This window comes from Tenrec ecaudatus, chromosome 3 (assembly GCF_050624435.1).
Source record: "Tenrec ecaudatus isolate mTenEca1 chromosome 3, mTenEca1.hap1, whole genome shotgun sequence".
In the NCBI taxonomy this organism is placed as follows: Eukaryota; Metazoa; Chordata; class Mammalia; order Afrosoricida; family Tenrecidae; genus Tenrec; species Tenrec ecaudatus.
Window position 1 is genome coordinate 146751180 of NC_134532.1, and position 6642 is coordinate 146757821.

At 42.2% G+C, this 6642-nt stretch overlaps 1 pseudogene; it reads right to left on the reverse strand.

Annotated features, from left to right (window-relative positions):
• Positions 1-1409: 1409 nt before the first annotated feature.
• Positions 1410-3036, reverse strand: LOC142442387 (60 kDa heat shock protein, mitochondrial pseudogene; annotated as a pseudogene).
• Between the last annotated feature and the right edge of the window lie 3606 nt (positions 3037-6642).

Consider the following 6642-nt stretch of genomic DNA (forward strand, 5'->3'; position numbering starts at 1 on the left):
CACACCCTAATTAACCCATCTCCTCTCCTAAACCCCTCTATGAGATGATCTCCATTGGTCGACACTTGGGCCTTGGGTCTCCACTCTGCACTTCCCCCTTCATTTAATATGATATATATACATATATACACATACATATATACATATACACATACATACACACACTTATATCTTTTTTTTTTTGCATGATGCCTTATACCTGGTCCCTTGGGCACCTCGTGATCGCACTGGCCGGTGTGCTTCTTCCATGTGGGCTTATTTGCTTCTGAGCTTGATGGCCGCTTGTTCACCTTCAAGCCTTTAAGACCCCAGACACTATCTCTTTTGATAGCCGCCAGCCCAAGTTCTTGAGATGAAGTCTCACTATTCTTGCTTCTAAGGAGCATTCAGGTGGTACTTCTGCCAAGACTTCTTCCTCTTTACTTATAAGCAGGCATCAATACGGTAATTATTGTTCCCATAAGATTCACCAAGGTTGTTGCTTTCTTTTTTCCCTTATTACAAATAAAGAACCATGAAATACTGTGGTGGAATGTTTTGAAAACATACGCAAACCCCTTCTGTCAGCTTCATTTATTTCTGATAGCTCAGGGAAAAATTAACACATGACTTTAAATAAGTTCGTATTACAGAAAGGTTGTCCCATAATGGGATATTTCTCTATTTTGTACACAATTATTCTTCCACCACAGAAAGGCTGCTTCTTAGCTTCTCATCGAGTGATGGCGAGCACTACAATGCAGATTGTAACAGAAGAGTAATCAAAAGGTTTCCGTGATTGAAGTTGAATGCAGTCAATTGGTAATTGCTCTTGCCCCAGTACCAGGAATGCACAAATGTCTTTTTATTCAAAATTACAAAATAAATGATCTGTAGGTATGAACAATGACAATAATAAACCATTGTATAATTGTCAACTAAAACCAGTAACGGATGGTTCTAGTGATTTTCTTAAAACAGCAGCAGTGATCGATGTACAACACTGCCCCCCAGGGAGGGGGTGGGAGTATGAACAACAGAAATGTGGGTGACAGGAGACAGTGGACAGTGTAAGATATGAAAATAATAATAATTTATAATTTATCAGGGGTCCATGAAGGTGGGTAGGGGGTAGGTAGAGATAAAGGAGTAGCTGATACCAAGGGCTCAAGCAGAAACAAAATGTTTAGAAAATGATGATGGCAACATATGTACAAATGTGTTTGATACAATGGATGTATGGATTGTTATAAGAGCTTTAAGAGCCCTCAATAAAAATGATTTATTAATAATAATAAAACCAGCAGCCAGCCTTTTCTTCTCTTGAAATGGCTTCTCAGAAGTTCTTGGTGAAGAACACTGCCTGGGGCTTCCTGTCACAGTTCTTGAAGAAAGAGCAAAGCACTATTCTAAGACCTCTCACACCCCACCTACTCCACCCCTCCGCCCAGGCCACGGTCCTTCTCTTCTTCAGGGATTTCTGTGACCACATCTGCTGCTGTGGTCAACAGAGCGGCCACTCCAGCCACATCCAACAAAGCAGTTCTTACAGCCTTGTCTGGATCAGTGATTTCTTTTTCTACCATATTCACAAAATCTCCAATCATAGCATCATAACCGACTTCACAGGAACTCTGAATAATGCTCTCAACCATTGATGATCCTTCACCTGCATTCTTAGAAATGGTCATTGCGGGGATTTTGAGTGTCCTTTTAATAACCTCGATACCAAGGTCTCGATCTTCTTTGGCTGGAATAAACGAGTCCAAGGCTGGAAGCAGAGGACAGCCCGCTCCAAGAGCAATGCCTTCTTCAGCAGCAGAGCAGCTTACACGGAGGGCATCCGTCTTTCTTTTCATTCCCTTCCACATCACTTGTCCCACCAACTTGTAGCTCAGCTACTCCATCCAGAAGTGTTGCCAGACTCTCATTCAGTTTTCCCTGTTCATATTCAGTAGCTGTGATGTCCGACTGCTCCAAGATTTCTTGAATATGCTTTTCATTTTGAGCCGTGTCACCTTTTTCTTTCAAGAGCATGGCATCATCTTTGGTCACAGTGACCTCTCCAACGTTTCCTATGTCATGAGGCTGAACATCTTCAAGAGTCAAGTTAATCCCTCTTCTCCAAACACTGCACTTGCTGATTCTTTCTATGATCAACAAAACCTAGAGTTTTGACTGCTATAACCTAAAGACCAACTTGCCGCCTATTCAAAACCATGGTGCTTAGAGCTTGTCCAGTCACATCGTCAACGATGATGACCAAAGGTTGAGGGTGAGCACTGGCAATGTCAAGAGCAGGGACAATGGGCTGATGCTAGAATGTTTTCCTCTCACTTAATAGAGCATAGGCACCCTGGAATTCACATTTTTGGCCTTTCGCTGCATAAATAAAACATGGAAAATGTTACCTCGCCCAAACTTCATGGCACCAATAATTTTGAATTTGTTGTTCGATGTCTTCCATCCTTTATTGTGATGACACCCTTTCTTCCAACCTTTGTGATTGCATCAGACAGGATGGTGCCAATGCATGGTCTCCATTTGCAGAAATGGTAGCACCTGAGCAATTTCTTTAGGAGTTATCATAGGGTTAGATTGCTTTTTAAGATCAGCAATTACAGCATCAGCAGCTAACATCACCCCTCTTCTGATTTCCACTGGGTTAGCATCGTTGCTAATCTTCTTGAAGCCTTCCTTGGCAACAGAGCAGGGCCAGTACACTGACAGTTGTAGTACCCTCCCCGGTCTCTTCATTTGTGTATTGGCAACATCCTAGACAAGTTGGCCCAATGTTTTTGTATTTATCCTTTAAATCAATCGATTTTACAACTCTGACACTTTTGATATCTTTTGTTACTTTAGGACTTCCCCAACTCTGCTCAATAATCACCGTGCTTCCCTTTGGCTCTATAGTAACAGCTACAGTGTTGCCTAAAAGGTGGAGACTCTGAAGCATTGGGGCACCAATTTTTATATCTTTGTCTGAGTGAGATGAGGAGTCAGTACCAGGTACACTGGCCCCATTAGATGTAGGGCTGCAGGTAATGGGAGCATTTCTGTGGGGTGTGCACGTGGAGAGACAGGAGATAGAGTGCAGGTTGCTCATGGCAATCCAAGACTTCTTAGTCTTGGTCTTAGTGACTCATTTGTAATCAGAGAGGCCCAGTGAGCCAAAGGAATGATGGAGATATATTAAAAACTTGGTTTCCAAATAGCTTTTATTTCATGAAAAGCACCTAGGAAAATATTTGTTTTACTTGACCCAGATGTCGTTGATTTTTAAGCATGACAATGTAGAATTGCTTTCTTTATCATTTTTCTTTTAGAGGTGAAATCTTGTTCTCATCAATCTCCAACATGCAATGAAGTGAAGAATGTCAAAGGTCGAGGGAAAGGATTTCAAATACATTCTAACTACAGAAACTCAGAATGGCTTTGCATACGGGAATGCTTCATAAGGTTGTGCCTTTGGCCTTTAGTTTATTTTGCTTTGAAAATTATATTCTGCGATTGGCCGTAAGCATCGAGTTTTTGTCATCCTTTTAAATTTCTGTAGCATCAAGGTGAGGGTCAGATGGTGGAAGAACATTAGCTGAATAGCCTCCTGTTTGCCTTGGCTTGACTCGTACATCTACTAGTTATGTGATGGTGGCATGAAGATTAACCAGCCTGGATTGCTCTTTCCTCATCTGGAAAATGAGGTACTTTCTTTAGATAAGTTCTGCAATTGGTTCTGACTCCAAGAGAACATGATTTCTTCACTCCACTTAAGTTTAGACACATTCAAGTGTCTAATAATGGGGCAAGTTACTAAGAGGAAGATGGTTCTCAGGAGAGACCCCAACTAAAAACAATAGGTTGTTTCAAATCACAAACTTCTGAGCAATGCAATGTATTGACGTACATTCTTCCCCATTATACAACAGTTCAGTAAAACACGAGCCCTCATCTGGTACAAGCAATGCTGGCTGCTCATTTAGCATACGCTGCAGGATGAAAAGGAAAGTCTCTCTGCTTGTTTACAGGGCTATTTTCAATCGTGTCCAGAGCAGAGAGAACTTTTTTTGGTGTGTGTGCTGTTTCTTTTATTCTCCACAGGCCATCTGTGATCCATATTCACGGGCAAATAAAAGTAGAGTGTTGATAATTATTGCCGAAACACTAACCAAGTATGAGTTGGTCAAATCATGAGGCTCACAGAGAAGCTTATTTTGTTTTGTTCCTCAAACAATAAATGAATAAATTAAACCTGTAATTATTGGCCAAGACCATTTTGCTCTTCCTTCAGTAACCAGCTCCCACAGCGGAGGCAGGGCTTCTCCAGGGACATCAAAGTTAAGGAGCGAGTAATTACACTGAAAGTTAATTAAGCAATCTCAGCCCTTCAGGTAATACTGTTAAGACTCTTGAAAACTGGTTTTGCCTCCTTTCCTCAAAGGAGGAGAAGACAATAAGAAAAGGGTCGGGAACAGAGACAGTGGCCTTTATGTGTGGATTATGTCAGCTAACTTAGCAGCAAACAGAAGGTTAGGACAGGGAAGCATTCAGAAAATCACGTTTCTAAGGGACCTTTGTAAAAATCTACTGGAGGACAAGTTTCAGTCAACCAAGAGGTAACTGGAAAACAAAAGGGAAAATCAACTTTGTTCCTACCTTTGTTCCTCCTAGGGACACTAGGAGGATGTAGTGCTGTTCTGAGATGCATCTGAACAGAGTATAAGCAACCTACGTGCTACCACCTGACAAATACACTGATAATGTCCATGCTGTCGCACCTTCCCTGATAGCTTCTACTTGTCATAGTAAAACCTGTATTAGCGTGGAAGCCTAAAATATTGTATGTATCACCAGAGAGGTTCTTGTCTTGTCAAGAGAAAGATTTACTATTAGGAGACAGAGAGCATCCCAAGAGAATTTTATTTAGAAGCTTCTAAGAGAAAGGAAAACTTCCAGCACAGGTGGCTTCAGTATTTCTCCCCTGACCCCCAACATAAACATCAGGCATTTGGGGGATTTGTTTCCTAATAGCTTTATTGGCATATGCTTTGTATACCATGCAGTTTAATCATTCAGTCATATTAAGATTGGCACAGTCATCACCGCAACCATGTTCAGTACATTTTCTTCCTGTGCTCATTGTTATCAGCTCCTATCCCCCAGCCCCATCTTCTCCTGCCATGCTCCTCAGTGATTATCAGTCCAGTTACTGTCTCTATAGATGTACCTGTCCTGGATTTCACAGACAGAAAATCCTACAACACACAAACAGGAAGCAAGCAACAAATCAAAAACAATGACGGCACAAAACATAGGGAAATAGGTTCAGTAGTAGGGTAGCAGGTGGACATTGGGCCTCCTCGCGCACACTCCCTCAATAAAATAGCACCTTGCTCAGCTAAACGGTCATTCCATGATACCCACCTTCCCAACATGATTGCTGAAGACAGACATGTGCATAAGCAAACGTGGTGAAGAAAGCTGATGGTGCCTGGCTATCAAAAATATATAGCATCTGGGGTCTTAAAGGCTTGAAGGAAAACAAGTGGCCATCTAGCTCAGAAGCAACAAAGTCCACAGAGAAGAAGCACACAAGCCTAAGTGAACACGAGGTGTTGAAGGGGTCAGGTAGCAGACACCAAAGTACAAAAACCATCATTGTGTGATCACCTTCCCCACATAAACACTGAAGATGAATGCGTACATAAGTAAGTGTGGTGAAGAAGGCTGATGGTGCCCAGTTATTGAGAGATATAGCGTCTGGGGTCTTAAAGGCTTGAAAGTAAACAAGCGGCCATCTAACCCAGAAGCAACAAAGCCCACATGGATGCAGCACACCAACATGTGTGATCATGAAGGGCTGAGGGGACCAGGTTTCAAGCAACAAAGGTGGGGGGGAAATCATATCATTGTGAATGAGGGGAGTGGAACCCAATGCCCATCTGTAGACAACTGGACATCCCTTGCAGAGGGGGTAGTGGGGAGGAGATGAGTCACTCAGGGTTCAGTGTAGCAATAATGAAACTCAAAACCTTCCTCTAGTTCTTAAACGCTTCCTCCCCTCCAACTATCATGATCCCAATTCTACCTTGCAATCCTGGTTAGACCAGAGGATGCACAGTGGTACAGTTGGGATCTGGAAACACAGGGAATCTAGGACAGATGAACCCCTCAGGACCAACAGTGAGACTGGTGATACCGGGAGGGAAGGGGGTGTAGAAAGCGGGAATCGATCTTGGGGATCTACATATAACCTCCTCTCTGGGGGATGGGCAATAGGAAAGTGGGTGAAGGGAGACGCCGGGCAGTGTAAGATAAGATAAAATAATAAGTTATAAATTATTAAGGGTTCATGAGGGAGGGGGGAGTGGAGAGGGAGGGGGAGGGAAAAAAGGACAATGAGCTGATTCCAGGAACCCAAGCAGAAGGCGAATTTTGAGAATGATGAGGGCAACGAATGTATAAGGGTGCTTTACTCAATTGATGTATGCATGGATTGTGATAAGAGTTGTATGAGCCCCAATAAAATGATTTTTAAAAATTAAGAAGAATATATTTTAATAACAATATCTTCCACATCTACAGGCAACAAATCAGCAGCCGTTTGAATAGCCTTATGCATTATGTGCGCTGCACAAACAACACCAATAATGTTTTGATTAA